Source organism: Marmota flaviventris, chromosome 1 (genome assembly GCF_047511675.1).
Source record: "Marmota flaviventris isolate mMarFla1 chromosome 1, mMarFla1.hap1, whole genome shotgun sequence".
In the NCBI taxonomy this organism is placed as follows: Eukaryota; Metazoa; Chordata; class Mammalia; order Rodentia; family Sciuridae; genus Marmota; species Marmota flaviventris.
Window position 1 is genome coordinate 88,964,153 of NC_092498.1, and position 21,463 is coordinate 88,985,615.

The window sequence follows — 21,463 nt, forward strand, 5'->3', positions numbered from 1 at the left end:
ATAGAATTAACCTTTTTTTTACTTAATTCAAGCATTAAATGTAATTATGTTGACATAATTTTTAAGTGAAAAAAGGTAAATTTTCTAAGTCAAAAAATACTTAATGACTAGAGTGACATTTACATCTTACATCTTTGCAAACTGTGATGTCTGGCTTGATGACAAAGAATTCTCAATATCTTTTCTACATTCAGTTGTGATATGACACTTCATGTGTCTTCTGGATACTTCCATTATTACAGAGACAATGGGAATGAAAAAGGCAAATGATGGTTTAGTGTTAATATAAAAATTGTTTTTTACCTTCTAAAACTAAAAAGAATCTCAAAGACTCCCTTAGTTCCCTTACTCCAGAAAATTCTTTTGGGAACTTCTACACTGAAATAAAATATTTCAGGTCAAGCCTAAGTAATAAGTAGTTTTCGAAATGACCATTTTTCTAAAGTAAGCATGCATGGATGAAATTGCAGCTTTTTTCTTAATTATTTAAAGTATATGATAAACAAAGGATACGTATTTAGGAATACAGAATAAAAGTTTGTAAGTATAGTAAATAGATGGCTAAATGGAAGAAAAAAAGGAATGAAATAGAGATGAACTCCACTTATGCCATGCATTTACATCTGTTTCTGTCTTTGTCCCCAAAACATTTCTATTCTGCAAGTCCTGAGGGTAGTTGGTACTTTAGTTAGGTCTGGTGCTTTAGACTGTGCTATTCTTTCTGGACCAAAATCCCTAGCTATTTATTTAGTATCTAGGAGAGATCTTACGTATAGTCTTGGCATACTTTGGAATAAACGTTGGGAAAAAAATCAAGTAGTTTTTTCATAATAAATTGACTAAGAGAAAAGTGAAAGTTCTTCCCCTCAAAATTTTATAAACCGAAAAATTCAGAAGAAAAATTTTAGATGTAAAATTTGGTTTGAAATAAGTCAATAGAATATTAATCAACAGTGAAGCTAGTTGAAAGATGGACTGGATGCTACAAGTATCTTTTGAGCATCTATTATGTATAAGGTATGTGTTAGGAAGTAGGACTATAACAATGAATAAATTAGGGGTGGAGCTTATAGTGTCACTGATTTCTCTGAGCTAAAATTTATTGGTTATTTAAAGGTATTACATGAAAAACATAGTAAGTGTACAAGCAGTTTACTAATCAGGAGATTTCTGAGGTAACTGAAATCTTGGGAAAGGTAGAATTTAATATTGAAATGAACATATTACTTTGGATTGGTGTTTAGAGATTGTTTAGGAATCGGTACCTGCCATACCTCAAAGTTAGTGTTCCAGCCACACTATTATAGTGATGACAGTAGAATATTCTTTCCCATTCATTTGCCAATGAAAATGGCTTTTATAGTTATTTTGTGTAGTAAATGTTCCTATTGGTAATATCCTAACCTTCTTACATTATGAAATTGAATTGGCTATTTTGCATAATTAGTTAAAATTCTGTTACTTAAGAAAAAAAATACTCAAATTCATAGTTTGAGGCTAAAAATGGGCTTGTTTCCAATACTTGCTCCATTATCCTTTCATTACACTCCATAATTAAGTTTACTACAAGTGTCTGGGTTGAGGGTGTAGCTTAATGGTAGAGCATTTACCTAGTATGCCTGACGTCAGCTTGGGGTTCAATACTCAGCACAGTAGTCAATCAATAAACATACTTAAACATACTTAAAGTTTAAGCCTTGAATTGAAAAAGTACAATAAAGTATTTGCACACTTTCTTTCTGTAAATCTAGAATACAGTCTTCTTAGGTGTTGGTATTTAACAGTTTTTTAATTTTCAAATTTTCTATGTTCAAGTCATTAAATTTTCTGCTAGATTGGTGTCTCAAAGAACCCATATATAACTTTCTGCTTGGGGATACTGTAAACCAAAGGTTAAAGTTTTAAGTATTTAGTAGTTTTCCAAAATCTAAAATTAGTAAACAACATGAGAAAAATTAATGAAGTTTCAGCCATTCTTAATGTAGCGAGGCTTGAATCTTTAAAAATTTTTATTAATATTAAACTATATAAACATTCGCTTGTTCCGTAAAATTTATATGTAGTTTTTGAAGTTTTAAAACTAACTCTTGGATGATGGCTTTGTATGAGTAATGGAAGAGAAAAGAAGCTTTTACTTGACTGATTTGGAGGGTCATAGAAAGGTGGCAGATTAGTAAAATGCCTCTGTACTATGGGGAAACTTTGTTTTAAGGGCAGATCCCCTAGACTGCCATTTATAGCAGTGCTGAATTTGTGTGAAAACTAGCCTCTTTAAAGTCTAACCAAGGTATCTAGTATTATGAAATTTAGAGCAAGGTGAGTCAAGGAATCTCTGAAGCTGAATCTTTTTAGTCACCTGGACTCTAAGCTTAAAGTTTTATATTTGAATTCCTAAATGTTGATTCCCAGTCAGATTGATTGGACCTCTAAATTATATTAATTCTCAAAAAAATTTTTTTCAGCATAATGCTATTAACTTATATCTTTCTATAGCCTTTCCTGAAGTAGCTAGACCTGACATTTTGAAATTTATTTGTGAATTGGGTATTAATTTAAATGTCTATAAACATTCACAACAAGGAGAGTAGTTGGGCTGGTTTCAATCTGGATGTGTTTATAGACACAGTTCTGAATAGAAAGAGTTGGTAATTTGGAGTTTTAAAAATGCATTCTCACTTTAAATTGATAATTAAAATCAAATTTAAATTGATTATTTAAATATTATTTTGATTTTCAGATTAGCCCACAACAACTTTCTTATTTAAAATGTATAGTATGTCGGGCCAGGTTGAGGCTCAGTGGTAGAGCGCTTGCCTAATACGTGTGAGGCACTGGGTTTGATCCCCAACACCATACAAAAATAAAAAATAAATAAATAAAGGTATGTGTTCTCTACAACTAAAAATAAAAATAAAAAATTCATAGTATGTTTGTGAACACCCAGATCCTAGTATCCAAAGAAGAAAATTGGGTAGCTAAGTTGAAATTGTCAGGGCTTAGGAAGCTGGCTCAGCAGAGCTTCAGGTAGGAGGCCCAGGGCAATTGTGGCAGGAAAGGATCCTGAACGATTGGGTAATGTTACTTACTGGAAGTGGTATTTTGGTAGGAATGAAAAAAATGTGTAAATGCCTCAGTGAACATCAACATTATATTGCCCTTATATCAAGTCAGATACTGCCTATTTTTATTTATTTTTCTCCCTCTTTCATGTGTTTCATTGTTTTGTTTATGGACCTAGTAATTTCTTGTATACTCAGTGACTGATATAAATATTATGAGTATTGATTGAGTCTTGATTTCCTTGTTCAACATCTTCAAAAATAATTCAAAACAAATCAAAAAATGAATTAAATATTAGCAGATTCTTAGTCCTGATTTTATTGAGCTTCAAACTTCATGGATCATGGTATATTTTATATCATCATAAGTTCAATTTTTACTTTAGAAATCTGTGATTAAATGCAGTAAGATTATTTTTATTTATTTATTTTTATTGGTTGTTCAAAACATTACAAAGCTCATGACATATCATCTTCCATACATTTGATTCAAGTGGGTTATGAACTCCCATTTTTTACCCCAAATACAAGTTGCAGAATCACATCGGTTACACATCCATATTTTTACATAATACCATATTAATGACTGTTGTATTCTGCTACCTTTCCTATCCCCTACTATCCCCCCCCCCTTCCCTCTCATCTTCTCTCTCTACCCCATCTGCTGTTGTTTAATTCTCTCCCTTGTTTTTTTTTTCCCCTTTCCCCTCACAAACTCTTATATGTAATTTTGTGTAACAATGAGGGTCTCCTTCCATTTCCATAGTTTCCCTTCTCTCTCCCTTTCTCTCCCCCCACTCGTCTCTGTTTAATGTTAATCTTTTCCTCATGCTCTTCTTCCCTGTTCTGATCTTAGTTGCTCTCTTTATATCAAAGAAGACATTTGGCATTTGTTTTTTAAGGATTGGCTAGCTTCACTTAGCATAATCTGCTCTAATGCCATCCATTTCCCTGCAAAATCCATGATTTTGTCATTTTTTAGTGCTGCGTAATACTCCATTGTGTATAAATGCCACAGTTTTTTAATCCATTCATCTATTGAAGGGCATCTAGGTTGATTCCAAAGTCTACCTATTGTGAATTGTGCTGCTATGATCATTGATGTGGCAGTATCCCTATAGTATGCTCTTTTAAGGTCCTCAGGGAATAGACCGAGAAGGGCGATAGCTGGGTCAAATGGTGGTTCCATTCCCAGCTTTCCTAGGAATCTCCATACTGCTTTCCATATTGGCCACACCAGTTTGCAGTTCCACCAGCAATGTACAAGTGTACCCTTTTCCCCACATCCTCTTCAGCACTTATTGTTGCTTGACTTCATAATGGCTGCCAATCTTACTGGAGCGAGATGGTATCTTAGGGTGGTTTTGATTTGCATTTCTCTGAGTGCTAGAGATGGTGAGCATTTTTTCATGTACTTGTTGATTGATTGTATGTCCTCCTCTGAGAAGTGTCTGTTCAGGTCCTTGGCCCATTTGTTGATAGGGTTGTTTGTTATCTTATTGTTTAATTTTTTGAGTTCTTTGTATATTCTGGATATTAGGGCTCTATCTGAAGTGTGAGGAGTAAAAATTTGTTCCCAGGATGTAGGTTCCCTATTTACCTCTCTTATTGTTTCTCTTGCTGAGAAAAAACTTTTTAGTTTAAGTAAGTCCCATTTGTTTATTCTTGTATTTAACTCTTGGGCTATGGGCGTCCTATTAAGGAATTTGGAGCCTGACCCCACAATGTGTAGATCGGAGCCAACTTTTTCTTCTATCAGGTGCAGAGTCTCTGATTTGATATCTAGCTCCTTGATCCATTTTGAATTAACTTTTGTGCATGGCAAGAGAAAGGGGTTCAGCTTCATTTTGTTGCATATGGATTTCCAGTTTTCCCAGCACCATTTGTTGAAGATGCTATCCTTTCTCCATTGCATGCTTTTAGCGCCTTTATCAAATATAAGAAAGTTGTAATTTTGTGGATTGGTCTCTGTGTCCTCTATTCTGTACCATTGGGCCACCTGCCTGTTTTGGTACCAGTACCATGCTGTTTTTGTTACTATTGCTCTGTAGTACAGTTTGAAATCTGGTATCGCTATACCTCCCGATTCACACTTCCTGCTTAGAATTGCTTTTGCTATTCTGGGTCTTTTGTTTTTCCATATGAATTTCATGATAGCTTTATCTATTTCTACCAGAAATGCCGTTGGGATTTTGATTGGCATTGCGTTGAACCTGTAGAGAACTTTGGGTAATATTGCCATTTTGATGATGTTGGTTCTGCCTATCCATGAACAGGGTACATTTTTCCATCTTCTAAGATCTTCTTCTATCTCTCTCTTTAGGGTTCTGTAGTTTTCATTGTATAAATCTTTCACCTCTTTTGTTAGGTTGATTCCCAAGTATTTTATTTTTTTTTGAGGATATTGTGAAAGGGGTGGTTTTCCTCATTTCCATTTCAGAAGTTTTGTTGCTGATATACAGGAATGCCTTTGATTTATGCTTGTTGATTTTATATCCTGCCACTTTGCTGAATTCATTTATTAGTTCTAGTAGTTTCTTTGTAGACCCTTTTGGGTCTTCCAAGTATAGGATCATATCGTCCGCAAATAGTGATATTTTAAGTTCTTCTTTTCCTATTTTTATGCCTTTAATTTCTTTTGTCTGTCTAATTGCTCTGGCTAGTATTTCAAGGACTAAATTAAATAGAAGTGGTGAGAGAGGGCATCCCTGTCTTGTTCCAGATTTTAGAGGGAATGCCTTCAGTTTTTCTCCATTTAGAGTGATGCTAGCCTGAGGCTTAGCATATATAGCTTTTACCATGTTGAGGTAAGTTCCTGTTATCCCCAGTTTTTCTAGTGTTTTGAACATAAAAGGATGCTGTACTTTGTCGAATGCTTTTTCCGCATCTATCGAGACGATCATATGGTTCTTATCTTTAAGTCTATTGATGTGGTGAATAATATTTATTGATTTCCGTATATTGAACCAACCTTGCATCCCAGGGATGAATCCTACTTGATCATGGTGCACAATTTTTTTGATATGCTTTTGTATTCGATTCGCCAGGATTTTATTGAGAATTTTTGCATCTATGTTCATTAGAGATATTGGTCTGTAGTTTTCTTTCTTTGAAGTGTCTTTGTCTGGTTTCGGGATCAGGGTGATGTTGGCCTCATAGAATGAATTTGGAAGAGCTCCTTCTTTTTCTATTTCTTGAAATAGCTTGAAAAGTATTGGTATTAATTCTTCTTTGAAGGTTTTGTAAAACTCCGCTGTATACCCATCTGGTCCAGGGCTTTTCTTGGTTGGTAGTCTTTTGATGGCTTCTTCTATTTCTTCCGTTGTTATTGGTCTGTTTAAATTGTGTGTGTCTTCCTGACTCAATCTGGGCAGCTCATATGACTTAAGAAATTTATCGATGTCTTCACTGTCTTCTATTTTATTAGAATATAGGGTTTCAAAATACTTTCTAATTATCTTCTGTATTTCTGTAGTGTCTGTTGTGATATTGCCTTTTTCATCCCGTATGTTAGTGATTTGAGTTTTCTCTCTTCTTCTCTTCATTAGCATGGCTAAGGGTCTGTCGAACTTATTTATTTTTTCAAAGAACCAACTTTTAGTTTTGTCAATTTTTTCAATGGTTTTTTTTTTGTTTCAATTTCGTTGATTTCTGCCCTGATTTTAATTATTTCTTGTCTTCTGCTATATTTGTTGTTGTTTTGCTCTTCCTTTTCTAGGGTTTTGAGATGTAGTGTGAGTTCGTTTATTTGTTGGTTTTTTTCTTTTTTTGAGGAATGAACTCCAGGAAATGAATTTCCCTCTTAAAACTGCTTTCATTATGTCCCATAGATTCCGGTATGTTGTGTCTGAATTGTCATTTATCTCTAAGAATTTTTTGATTTCGTCCTTTATGTCTTCTGTAACCCATTGATCATTCTGTAACATATTGTTTATTTTCCATGTGATGCAGGATTTTTCCTTCCTTCCTTTTTTCATTGATTTCCAGTTTCATTCCATTATGATCAGATATGGTGCATGGTATTATCTCCACTCCTTTATATTTACTAAGAGTTGCCCTATGGCATAATATATGATCTATCTTTGAGTAAGATCCATGTGCTGCTGAGAAGAACGTGTATCCACTTGATGATGGTTGATATATTCTGTATATGTCGGTTAAGTCTAGGTTATTGATTGTGTCATTGAGTTCTATAGTTTCTTTATTCAGCTTTTGTCTGGAGGATCTGTCTAATGGCGAGAGCTGTGTGTTGAAGTCACCCATAATTATTGTGTTGTGGTCAATTTGACTCTTGAACTTGAGGAGAGTTTGTTTTATGAACGTTGCTGCACCATTATTTGGTGCATATAAATTGATAATTGTTATGTCTTGTTGGTGGATCGTTCCTTTTAACAGGATATAGTGTCCTTCTTTATCCCTTTTGATTAACTTAGGTTTGAAGTTGATTTTATTCGATATGAGTATGGCCACTCCTGCTTGCTTCCGAGGGCCATGTGAGTGGTATGATTTTTCCCAACCTTTCACCTTCAGCCTGTGTATGTCTTTTCCTATCATATGAGTCTCCTGAAGGCAGCATATTGTTGGATTTGTTTTTTTGATCCAGGTTACCAGCCTGTGAGTTTAGTCCATTAACATTTAAGGTTACAATTGAAATATGATTTGTACTTCCAGTCATGTTTATTTTTTTATTTATTTTAGTTTGGCTAGTTTTTACTTTTTGGTTGTTTTCCTCCCCCTTTACTGAGATACCTCCCGCTGTTGGTTTTGGGCACTGTTTTTCCATTCCTCTTCCTGTAGAATTTTGCCCAAAATGCTTTGCAGTGCTGGTTTTCTGGCTGCGAATTCTTTTAGCTTTTGTTTATCGTGAAAGATTTTAATTTCATTGTGAAATCTGAAGCTTAATTTTGCTGGATACAGTATTCTTGGTTGGAATCCATTATTTTTCAGCGTTTGAAATACATTATTCCAGGATCTTCTCGCTTTCAAAGTCTGTGATGAAAAATCAGCCGTTAACCTAATTGGTTTACCCCTGAATGTAATCTGCCTCCTTTCCCTCGTAGCTTTTAATATTCTCTCCTTGTTCTGTATGTTGGCTATCTTCATAATTATATGTCTTGAAGTTGGCCTATTACAGTTTTGGATGTTTGGGGTCCTGTAGGCTTCCAGGATTTGGCAATCCATTCCATCTTTCATCTCTGGGAAGTTTTCTAGGATTATTTCATTCAATAGGTTGTCCATTCCTTTGGCTTGAACCTCTGTGCCTTCTTCTATCCCAATGACTCTCAAATTTGGTTTTTTGATGAGATCCCATATCTCTTGGATAGATTGCTCTTGAGATTTAAGCATCATTTCAGTGTTGACTATATTCTTTTCAAGTTGATAAACTTTGTCTTCATTATCTGATGTTCTGACTTCTACTTGATCTAGTCTATTTGTAATATTCTCGTTAGCATTTTTAATCTGGTTTATGGTTTCTTGCATTTCTAAAATCACTGTTTGGTTTTTTTTTTAAGATCTCTATCTCCTGGTAAAGCTCGTTCTTTGCAGTTTGAATTTGTTTGTTTAGTTCGTTTTCAAAATATACTTTCAATTCTTTACTTGCTGTCTCATGTCTTCTCTAAAATTCCGTTCCATCTGAGTTAGGTATGCCTTGATTTCTTTCCCTGTCCATGTTTCTGATGCTTCTAGGTCCTCCTGTAGATTTAAGTTGTCTTGCATTATCTGTACTCCTTTTTTCCCTGGTTTTTTCATGTTGTTCACGTTACTTTCCAGCTCTGTTTGACTGCTTTGTAACTGCTTTCTCCTATACATTTGTTTTGGCTTTGTTTATCTCTGTTGTCTCTCCTTTGTGGTGGGAGATTATGCCTATAGATGTTGGGCTTTATTGTACTTTAGAGCTGATTCATTCAGTTTATAAAGGGCTTCCGGATTTTGTATGCATATAGTGATTTGTTTTTTGTTCTTAGGACTTTAGGTTAGGTGCTATGAAGGTATAAGGGTTAGTATGTCTTGGCTACTTTAGAAGATTGCTCTACTGAAGGGGGATGCTAACCGTCAATTGGATCAGGGTGTTGGTAGTAGGTAGGTATTTAGGAGCACTACAGACGGCCTCGAAACATTCACCTGTTTGCATTTAGACAGTTACACGAAATGGAGGACGTAATGCTTGGGATGAAAGTTGGGGGGAAGGGGAAGGAAGGTGCTCTTGAAAAGAAAGAAGGAGGGGGAGTTAGATAGCATAGAGGAGAATGGAAAGAACAATAAAACTTGGAAGGGGAGAGAAAGAGGGAAAAAGGGAGAGAAAAAATAAAATAAAATAAGAAATAAAATTAGGTCTCAGAGATCCATTTTCTTCTCTTCCCGTAGGCAAAGCTGTGCCCTCCGGGCTGAGATTTGCCCTCAATGTGTCAACAGCAATCCCTGTAAGGCGGCTCCTGGGAGCCTCTCAATCCTGTTGGTCCAGAGGTGTTTCACTTCTACGGCCCCTCCTCCCCTTCCTCCTGCCAGTCAGCCAGGTCCTGTTCACCGGAGGCGGTTCTCCAAGGATTTGGTTACACTTTCAGCCCCTCTGAGTGCTCTATTTCCCTAACGACTGAGCACTCTCTCTGTCATTCATCTAAGCCCCAGTGCTGTGGAGCTGTGTTCTGGGAGTCCATAGTTTAATTTTTCCGGACCCCTTTGGTGGGCACACCTTCGGAATCTGGCGGCTAAGACCATTGGTGTCGCCGCTGGTGGTAATGGGAGTTGGGGATCGAGGATCCCCTCTGCTTCCCTCAGCCCCTACAATCACGACCACTCCGCTGGCGGTTGGGGGAGTTGGGGGTGGGGAGTCTTCTCTGCTTCCCTCCGCCCATACAGTCACGCCCACGTCACTGGCAGTAGGGGGAGTTGGGGGTCGAGAGTCCTTTGGCCCTTACGGTCACGCCCACGGAGAGATTTTGAAGTTTCCCGGTTGTTTGTATCTGATGCGGGTGGGAGTCACACACCTGCTAAAGTAGATTCTGCTGGGAAGGAATCTCTTTGGCCGAACTTTGGTGACTTCCCCTCTCTGCTATGGCGGGCCCCTGCCTCCTTGCTGGAGTGTCCGAAGGGAGGGGTGGAACTGGCTTGTCTCTGGTCTGACACAATCTCTGGTTTTAGTTCCCAGTTCGCTATTTCATAAAGGCTTGGTTAGATTCCCTTCACGTCGTCTCAGTGGGGGGAGCCGTTTGCCGGGTGGGCGGGGCCGTTCGCAGTGGGGGTGGGGCCGTTAGCAGAGCCGGGAGGGCGCAGGCCGTCTGCCGGGCCAGGCGGGGACCCTTCTCGTTGGGCGGGGCCGTCGGGGGCCACCTGCAGAACCGGGCCAGCGTTGGCCACGGGTGGGCCGCCAGCAGAGCCCGGAGGGCAGGGGGCCGTTTGCCGGGTGGGCGGGTCCGTTTGCAGAGCCAGGCGGGCAGGGGGCCATTAGCCATGTGCGCGGGGCGTTAGCAGAGCCGGGAGAGCACAGGCCGTCTGCCGGGCCAGGCGGGGACCCTTCTCGCTGCGCGGGGCCGCTGGGGGCCGCCTGCAGAGCCGGGCCGGCGCTGGCTGCGGGCGGGGCCGCCAGCAGAGCCGGGAGGGTGGGGGGCCGTTTGCGCGGGTGGGCGGGGCCGTTAGCAGAGCCAGGAAGGGGCAGGCCGTCTGCCAGGCCAGGCGGGGACCCTTCTCGCTGCGCCGGCCACCGGGGGCCGCTTGTAGAACCGGGCAGGCAGCGGCCTCGTGGCTAAGAGCCGAGCGGGCGGGGTGGCCTATCGAAGAGCGAGCGGGGCCGCCAGGAGAGCCGGGATGGCGGGGGCCGTCTGCCAGGCCGGGCAGGGACCCTTCTCGCCGTGCCGCCCCGGGCCGCCGGGGGCCGCTTGCAGAGCCGGTCGGGCAGTGGCTGCGGGATTGGACCTCTGCGCCCGCGTGGCCGGCCAAGATTCACTTGTCTGGGACAAACTGTCACCTCTAATAAACTTATTAATTCCTGGCAGGTCTCCTTTCAGCGGAATTTTGCTAGAAGTTCCTCAGTAGGTAGAATGTAGCTGTTTTAATGGGTGTTTCTGATCCGGTTAATGTGGAGATACTGAAAGTGCTGCTTCCTTGCCGGCCGCCATGTTGGATCCCCTAGTAAGACTATATTTAAGAAATCTTTGTTTTATTTGTATACGTGTGCCATGTACACCTGGAGGAGGTGCAACTTGAAAAAAAGTTTTGTCTCCCGAGAGTTAAATTACAAACTTAAATAGTGAATCATAGCAGAGAGTAGGTTGAAATTGAAAGGAAACTTGTTCTGCTGTGAAAGTAAGGAAAGGGGACCCCGTTTTCTGTGCCGTCTGTGAAAGACTTTATCTTATCAAGGCCCCAACTATTGTAAATATGATTCAGGCAGTATTGTAATTCAAGTGCACATGTACAGCCTTCTGATGATCTGGATTCTCATATGCACTTTTACACACAAAAATTATATTTCTTCCTTTTGTAGTTACAATCCAGCCTTCTACACAGTTAAGATTGTTATTGTAGGTTATAAGCTTGCTTTCTGCCTTATATAGGACATTTTATTGGTTTAAAGATTTCTTACCCAAACGCACATTTTAATTGTTCTGAGTTCAGTATGTTTTCTTAAATTGGCATGTTTTTTACAATTGAAGTTAGAAAACGGGCTGGGGTATAACTTTTCCTGGTAGAACTCTTGCGTATTAGCATGTGTAGGATTCTGGGATCAATCTTCAGTGCCACAAAACAGCAAACAAGCAAAACTCCCTTAACAATCACCAAGCAGAATTTTAAAGAAGGAGTTATTGCCTGAGCATGTGTGAACCTTGCCTTTTAAGGAAGGGTTTGGTTCTATGAGTTGACATTTCTTCATTTATTTTCATTGGTCATCTCTTATTTTTAAAATGTTTTTAAAATTTTAATTTGTTATATATGACAACAGAATGCATTTCAATTCATATTACACATATAGAGCACTATTTTTCATATCTCTGGTTGTACACTAGAGTCACATACATGAACTTCGGGTAATGAAGACCATTGCATTCCACCCTCTTTCCTTCCCCTGTGCCTTCTCCTTTCCCCTCCCTCCCCTTTTCCCCTATCTAGAATTCATTTAATCTTCCCATTCCTCCCCCTCCATGCAGCATATTATGAATCAGCATCCTTAAATCAGAGAAATCATTCAGCATTTTGGTTTTTTGGGATTGGCTAAATTTCACTTAACTTAGCTGTATTCTCCAGCTCCATCCATTTACCTGCAAATGTCATGATTTTATTCTCTTAATGCTGAATAATATTCCATTGTGTATATATACCATATTTTTCTCTTAATGCTGAATAATATTCCATTGTGTATATATGCCATATTTTCTTGATCCATTCGTCTATTGAAGGGCCTCCAGGTCAGTTCCACAGTTTAGCTATTGTGAATTGTGCTGCTATAAACATTGATGTGGCTGTGTTCCTGTAGTATGCTGTTTTTAAATCATTTGCGTATAGACCGAGGAATGGGATAGCTGGATCAAATGGTGGTTCCATTCCCAGTTTTCCAAGCATTCTCCATACTGCTTTCCATATTGGCTGCACCAATTTTCAGTTCCACCAGCAATGTATGAGTGTGCCTTTTCCCCCACAGCCTCGCCAACACTTATTGTTGTTTGTATTCTTAATAGCTGCCATTCTGACTGGAGTGAGATGAAATCTTAGAGTGGTTTTTATTTCCATTTCTCTAATTGTTAGGTTGAACTTTTTTTATGTATTTGTTGATTGATTGTATATAATTTCTGAGAAGTGTCTGTTCAGTTCTTTGGCCCATTTATTGATTGGGTTATTTGTTTTTTTCGTGTTAAGATTTTTTGAGTTCTTTATATATCCTAGAGATTAGTGCTCTATCTGATGTGTATGTGGTAAGAATTTGTTCCCAATTAGTAGGCTCTTTCTTCACCTCACTGATAGTTTATTCTCAGCAAAAGAAACAATCTTTTCTCCAATGTACGTTTTTGGCACTTTTGTCAAATATAAGATAATGGTATTTATGTGAGTTATTCACTGTGTCCTCTATTCTGTACAATTGGTCTACAAGTCTATTTTGGTGCCAATACCATGCTGTTTTTGTTACTATCACTCAGAAGTATAGTTCAAGGTCTGATATAGCAATGCTACCTGCTTCACTCTTCTTGCTAAGGATTGCTTTAGCTATTTTGGGTCTCTTATTTTTCCAGATGAATTTCATGTCTGCTTTTTCTGTTTCTATGAGGAATGTCATTAGGATTTTGATTAGAATTGCATTAAATCTGTATAGTGCTTTTTGTAGTATGGTCATTTCGATAATATTAATTCTTCCTATCCAGAACAAGGGAGATCTTTCCATCTTCTGAGGTCTTCTTTAATTTCTTTCTTTAGCATTCTGTAGTTTTCATTGAAGAGGTCTTTCACTTCTTTTGTTGATTCCCAAGTTGTTGTTTTTTTTTAATGCTATTGTAAATGGGGTAGTTTTCCTCATTTTCCTTCTGAAGTTTGTCACTGATATACAGAAATACCTTTTATTTATGGGTGTTGATTTTGTATCCTGCTACTTTGCTGAATTCCATTTACTAGTTCTAGAAGTTTTCTGGTGGAATTTTTTGGGTATAGATATAGAATCATATTGTCGGCAAATAGTGCTAATTTGGGTTCTTCTTTACCTATCCATATCTCTTTAATTTCTTTTATCTATCTAATTGTTCTGGCCAGTGTTTCAAGAACTATGTTAAATAGCAGTGGTGAAAGAGAGCATCCCTGTCTTGTACCAGTTTTTAGAAGGAATGCTTTCAGTTTTTCCTCCATTTAGAATGATGTTGGCCCGGGGCTTAGCATAGATAGCTTTTTTCGATGTTGAGATATGTTCCTGTTTTTCTAGTGTTTGAACATGAAGGGGTGCTGTATTTTGTTGAATGCTTTTTCTGCATGTGTTGAGATGATCATATAGTTCTTTTCTTTAAGTCTATTGATGAATTACATTTATTGATTTCCATATGTTGAGTGCATCCCTGGAATGAACCCCACTTGATTGTGGTGTACTATCTTTTCGATATGTTTTTGCATTGATTTGCCCGAATTTTATTGAAATATTGGTCTGAAGTTTCCTTTTTTTTGAGGTGTCTTTGTCTGGTTTTGGAATCAGAGTGATATTGGCCTCATAGAATGAGTTTGGAAGTGCTGCCTCTTTTTCTGTTTCCTGAAGAAATAAATTGGAGAGTATTGGTATTAGTTCTTCTTTGAAAGTCTTGTAGAACTTGGCTATGTATCCATCTGGTCCTGGGCTTTTCTTGGTTGGTAGGCTTCTGTTGGAGTCTTTTATTTTGTCACTTGAAATTGATTTGTTTTAATTGTGTATATCATCCTGATTCAATTTGGGCAAATCATATGACTTTAGAAATTTGTCAATGCCTTTGGTATATTCTATTTTATTGGAGTATAGGTTTTCAAAATAATTTCTAATTATCTTCTGTATTTCTGTAGTGTCTGTTTGGCATTTCCTTTTTCATCAAGTATGTTAGTTATTTGAGTTTTCTCTCTCCTTCTCTTCATTAGCATGGCTAAGGGTTTGTCAATTTTATTTATTTTTTCAAAGAACCAACTTTTTGTTCTGTTAATTTTTTTAATTGTTTCGTTTCAATTTCATTGATTTCAGCTCTGATTTTAATTATGTACTATCTTTACTGCCTTTGATGTAGATTTGTTCTTTTTCTAGGGCTTTGAGATATAATGTTAAGTCATTTATTTGTTGACTTTTTCTTTTAAGGAATGAACTGCATGCAATGAACTTTCCTCTTAGAAATGTCTTCATAGTGTCCCAGAAATTTCAATTTGTTGTATCTGTGTTCTCATTCACCTCTAAAATTTTTTCATCTCCTCCTTGATATCTTCTGCAACCCATTGTTCATTCAGTAGCAATTATTTAGTCTCCAGGTGTTGGAGTAGCTTTTATTTCTTATTTTATTATTAATTTCTAATTTCATTCCATTATGATTTGATAGAATGCAGGGTAGTATCTCTACTTTCTTATATTTGCTAAGAGTTGCTTTGTGGCATAATATATGGTCTGTTTTAGAGAAGGATTCATGTGCAGAGAAGAAATTTTATTCACTCGTTGAAGGATGAAATATTCTATATATGTCAGTTAAGTCTAAGATATTGATTGTATTATTGAGTCTATAGTTTCTTTGTTCAGCTTTTGTTTGGAAGATCTATCCAGAGGTGAAAGAAGTGTGTTAAAGTCACCCAAAATTATTGTGTTGTGGTCTATTTGACCCTTGAACTTGAGAAGAGTTTGTTTGATGAACATAGATACTCCATTGTTTGGGGCATATATATTTGTAATTGTTAAGTCTCCTTGGTGTGTATGGTTCCTTTGAGCAGTATGTAGTGTCCTTCTTTATCCCTTTTGATTAACTTTAGCTTGAAGTCTACTTTATCTGATATGAGGATGGAAGTCCCTGCTTGCTTCCGCAGTCCATGTGAGTGGTATGATTTTTCCCAACCCTTCACCTGAAGTCTGTGGATGTCTTTTTCTATGAGATGTATCTCTTGGAAGCAGCATATTGTTGGGTCTTTTTTTTTTTTAATCCAGACTGTTAGTCTGTGTCTTTTCATTGGTGAGTTTAGGCCATTAACATTCAGGGTTATTTATTCCATGGTTGAGTGTTAAATTAAATGTGGATCCCTACTTGTAGTTTTATGTGACTTTATAAGCATTACATGATAAAACAGCACTGAAGTAATGAGCTGTTTTTTATGCCACATATTGATTGTTGTCTGGAGTGAAATGAAAGTCAGTAGAAAGTATTATATTCTTAATTCGGTTTTATAGAAAAGAGTAGGTTATATTCTAAAAGAATTTGAAGAGGCAAAAGCAAAATCCCCATGAGACACCAGTAAAATTTTACAGTCTCCATTATATTTATATATAGGTAAATATAAATAATATTATGAAATGAGCATATAAATATATGAAACAAATATATAAACAATATAAATATATGTATTACATGTAGATAACAAATTCTAAATATATACAATGGAGAATAAAGAACAGGAAAATTAAAGGAGAATAAAGAGCACAATGATCCGGACTGCCATAAATAAAAATAAATCCATAGCTAGAGACACCATAAAGCAAATTCCAAACAAAAAGAGACTGCCTAGTTTATATACTTTTCCCCCTCTTTCATGTGTTTCATTGTTTTCCTAGTAATCCCTTGTACAGTCAGTGACTGATATAAATTTTATGAGTATTGAGTCTTAGTTTCCTTGTTCAACATCTTCAAATATGTTGAAAGTAGCCCAAAATAATAATGTTGTAACTCTATTTATGTTAACATTTCTAAAATGGCTTCTTGTTTTGTGGAGTAATTTGAAATTTAGTAGCTCTTTGCTTTTTTAAAGCTAGTGAATCAGAAATGGTCATATAAGAGACAAAATTGTTTTTAAATCTCATTCAGCCTCCTGAATATTAGGCCCAGTTTATATGGCATTAAATTCAGTTTCACTGCCCTTCTGTAAACATATAGCATACAGTTTGTGTTTTAAATGTTATGAAGTATAGTGGTACTTTGTAAAAGTACAGACTTTGAATTCAACTTTCTGAGTTCAGAGCCGGATTATGTCACTTAATAGCTATGTGATCTTGATCTTGAATTTCTATCCTGTGAAAAATAGTATACTAGAGGGCTGGGACCATGGATCAGTGGTAGAGTTCTATCCTCCCTAGCATGTGTGAGGCACTGGGTTCAATTCTCAGCACCACATATAAATAAATGAATAAAATAAAGATCCATCAACATCTAAAAATATTACTGGATATGGATGGCACCTATCTTCATGGTTATTTTGAAAATCAAGTGAGAAATGGAATTCTAGCAGAAATCTTCATAGAAGCATTTTTTTTGCTTTTGTTTTTCTTTTGGGGGAGTATAGGGAATTGGACTTGGGCATTCGACCACTGGGCCATGTCCCCAGCCCTATTTTGTAGTTCATTTTGAATCAGGATCTCACAGAGTTACTTAGCACCTTGCCATTGCTGAGGTTGGCTTTGAACCCAAAATTCTGTCTAAGCGTCCCAAGCCGCTGAGATGACAAGCATGTGCCCCCGCACCCAGCTTCATAGAGGCATTTTGATTCTCTATAGAAATAAAAATGCAGGGAGAAGATGGCGGCGAGGGGAGTGCATTGCCCCCGTGTGCCGCGTCACTGTGCAGGAGAATGACGAGTCAGGACGGCTAAAGGCTATCTTGTTAGGAATTTCCAGCAAAAGTGGGGTGCTCCGGAACCTGGAGGAAGGATTTCCATCGCACGAGGATCGGCTACGGGGGCTCAAACGCGAGAGATTTGTCCGCACAGAGGGTCACGCTGCTTGTTCGGCAAATCGCCCCGCGGCTAGAGTCTGCAGCGCGCGCTGGGAAACGAGGAGATAGCGACGTAGGGATACAGCGCTGCAGTTTCTGCGGGCTTCTGCCAGCTGTGCAAGCACCGTACTTAGTGCTGAATTCTGGGTTTGAGACGGGGTAAGGAAGCGGTCCAGTTCGGTTCTCCACACTGGTCAGACCACAGAGGAGGCCAACGGCCACCATCTTGGAGAGCTGATGTCACCATCCCTGTTTTCGACTGATCGCAGCTCATTCAGCCATAGAACAGGTAATTTCAGGCTGCCATTCACCTGCGGCTTGCAGATAAATTACTCAGGCTCAGTGCTAAATAACCCACGGAAACTGGTTCTTGGAGCCTGCTCTTATGAGAGCATGCACCGAGCACGGAGCGGCCGAGTTCCGGCTCCTGGAACTGCTCTGGCCCAGGGCTAAGGAGCCCGCGGAAACTGCTTCTTGGTCCGGGTCCTGCTGAGTACTGTGGAGGTAAATACCAACCGAGCCTTCATGGGCAGTGGCAACGGGACTGAGACGGGGCCTGTGAGGGCCTGTGAGGGCTTTGGTCACACGGCAAAGGGAACGAAATGCTGCCATTCGCATGGGATACCAACGTGGCAGCGATCTGATGTCATCAGAAAGCAGCAGAGGAGAGAACTTCATCAATACCAGCGGCGACAGAAACAGATGGTCTCCTGGTAGGGAGGGTGAGTCACAGACACCTGAGTTTCTCTCGCTTTGTCGTCGAGCCAGAGGGGAGGAGCGGGGCCGCCGCCCGCGCCCGGAGCAGGCCCAGCGGCTCACCGACATGGTGGTCACGTGACACCAATTGGAGTGGGGGCGGAGCGGAGCCGCCACCTGCGCCTGCAAGGTGGGCAGACCTGCGACCGACCGGCAGAACAGGCCCAGTGATCCGCGGGCGTGGTAGGAGGGGCAGGGCAGAGCCGCCGCCCGCGCCTGCAAGGTAGGCAGACCTGCAACAGACCGGCGGATCAGGCCCAGCGGCCTGCCAGTGTGGTACACACGTCACCCCAACTGGAGTAGGTGCAGAGCAGAGCCTTTGCCCGCGCCCGGATCAGGCCCAATGGCCTGCTGACATGTTACACACGTCACCCCAATTGGAGTAGGGGCAGAGCAGAGCCGCCGCCCGCGCCCGGAATAGGCCCAATGACCTGCCGGAGTGGTAGTCAGGACACCCCAATTGGAGTAGGGGCAGAGCAGAGCCGCCACCCATGCCCGAAAGGTGGGCAGACCTGCGACTGACCAGCGGAACAGGCCCAGTGGCCTGCTGGCGCGACAGACACATCACCCCATTTGGAGTAGGGGCAGAGCAGAGCTGCCGCCCGTGCCTGCAAGGTAGGCAGACCTGCGACCGACCGGTGGAACAGGCCCAGCGGCCGGCCGGGGTGGTAGGCACGTCACCCCAATTGGAGTAGGAGAAGAGCAGAGCCTTCGCCCACGCCCGGAACAGGCCCAGCGGTCCGCGGGTGTGGTAGACAAGTCACACCAATTGGAGGGGGGGCAGAGCAGAGCTGCTGCCCGCACCTGCAGGGTAGGCAGACCTGCAACCGACCGGAGGATCAGGCCCGGTGGCCTGCCGGTGTGGTACACACATCACCCCAGTTGGAGTAGGGGCAGAGCAGAGCCGCTGCCCGCGCCCGGAACAGGCCCAGCGACCTGCCGGCGTGGTAGTCACGACACCCCAATTGGAGTAGGGGCAGAGGAGAGCCGCCACCCGCGCCTGACAGGTAGGCAGACCTGCGACCGACCATCGGAACAGGCCCAGTGGCCTGCTGGCACGACAGACACGTCACCCCATTTGGAGTAGGGGCAGAGCAGAGCTGCCGCCCGTGCCCGCAAGGTAGGCAGACCTGCGACCGACCGGTGGAACAGGCCCAGCGGCCGGCCGGGTTGGTAGGCACGTCACCCCAGTTGGAGTAGGAGCAGAGCAGAGCCTTCGCCCGCGCCCAGGACAGGCCCAGCGGTCCGCGGGTGTGGTAGACAAGTCACACCAATTGGAGGAGGGGCAGAGCAGAGCCGCCGCCCGCGCCTGCAAGGTTGGCAGACCTGCAACCGACCCGTGGATCAGGCCCGGTGGCCTGCTGGCGTGGTACACACGTCACTCCAATTGGAGTAGAGGCAGAGCAGAGCTTTCGCGTGCGCCCGGGACAGGCCCAGCGGCCCGCTGGCACGGTAGTCACGTCACCCCAATTGGAGTAAGGGCAGAGCAGAGCCGCCTCCTGCGCCGGGAATAAGCCCAGCGACCCGGCGGCGTGGTAGACACGTCACCCCAATTGGAGTAAGGGCAGAGCAGAGCCGCCGCCCGCGCCTGCAAGGTAGGCAGACCGCCGCCCGAACCTGCAAGGGAGACTTTCAACTATACAAGAGCAATATAAATATATAGGGGGAAAAATTTTCAAAAACACAACAGTTTCACCAAGCAGAAAGAAACTCAAGCAGTATGAAAAGACAAGGAAAGAAAGGACCACAAGCAATGCAGGTCAACTTAACTTTAGAAGAGGTAACAGCTGCAGCAGATGGAATGTCAGATAAAGAATTCAGGATATACATGCTTCAGATGATCTGGAGTATCAAGGAAGACATTAGACAGCAAAATCAGACAATGAAAGATCACTTTGACAATGAATTACACAAACAAATCCAGGAAGCAAAAGATCAACTATACAGGGAGATAGAGGTTATAAAAACAAACAAACAGAAATCCTAGAAATGCAGGAAGCAATAAACCAACTTAAAAACTCAATTGAGAATACTACCAGCAGAGTAGAACACTTAGAAGATAGAACATCAGACAATGAAGACAAAGTATTTCAACTTGAAAAGAACATAGACAGCTCAGCAAGACTGTTAAGAAACCATGAACAGAACATCCAAGAAATATGGGATAACATAAAGAGACCAAACTTAAGATTCATTGGGATACAGGAAGGTATAGAGCTCCAAACCAAAGGAATGAGCAATCTCTTCAATGAAATAATACGAGAAAACTTCCCAGACTTGAAGAATGAGACAGAATCCCAAATCCTAGAAGCCTACAGGACGCCGAATGTGCAAAATCATAAGAGATCCACACCTAGACACATTATAATAATGAAGATGCCCAACATACAGAATAAGGAGAGAATTTTAAAAGCTACAAGAGAAAAGAAGCAGATTACATTTAGGGGTAAGCCAATCAGGATAACAGCTGATCTTTCAACACAGACTCTGAAAGCTAGAAGATCCTGGAATAACATATTTCAAACACTGAAAGAAAATGGGTTCCAACCAAGAATTGTGTATCCAGCGAAATTAAGCTTCAGGATGGAAGATGAAATTAAAACCTTCCACGATAAACAAAAGTTAAAAGAATTTGCAGCTAGAAAACCATCTCTTCAAAACCTCCTCGACAAAACATTACAGGAAGAGGAAATGGAAAATAACAATGAAAACCAACAGTGGGAGGTAGGACAGTAAAGGGGGGGAAAATAATCAAAGAGGAAAACAAACCATGTTTAGTAACATAAACAAACAAATATGGCTGGAAGAACAACCCATATCTCAATAATAGCCCTAAATGTTAATGGCTTAAACTCACCAATTAAGAGACACAGGCTAGTAGAATGGATCACAAAACAAGACCCAACAATATGCTGCCTACATGAGACGTATTTGATAGGAAAAGTCATACATAGGCTGAAGGTGAAAGGTTGGGAAAAATCATATCACTCATATGGACTTCGGAAACAAGCAGGAGTGTCCATACTCATATCAAATAAAATAGATTTCAAGCCAAAGTTAATCAAAAGGGATAAAGAGGGACACTACATACTGCTTAAGGGAACCATACACCAACAAGACATAACAATCTTAAATATATATGCCCCAAACAATGGTGCAGCTATGTTCATCAAACAAACTCTTCTCAAGTTCAAGAGTCTAATAGACCAGCATACAATAATCATGGGAGACTTCAACACACCTCTCTCGCCACTGGACAGATCT

At 40.6% G+C, this 21,463-nt stretch overlaps 1 protein-coding gene across 2 annotated transcripts in view; it reads left to right on the forward strand.

The window, feature by feature from the left end:
• Positions 1–21,463, forward strand: part of Znrf2 (zinc and ring finger 2) — a 107,914-nt gene that overhangs the window by 47,492 nt on the left and 38,959 nt on the right. The window lies entirely within an intron of this gene.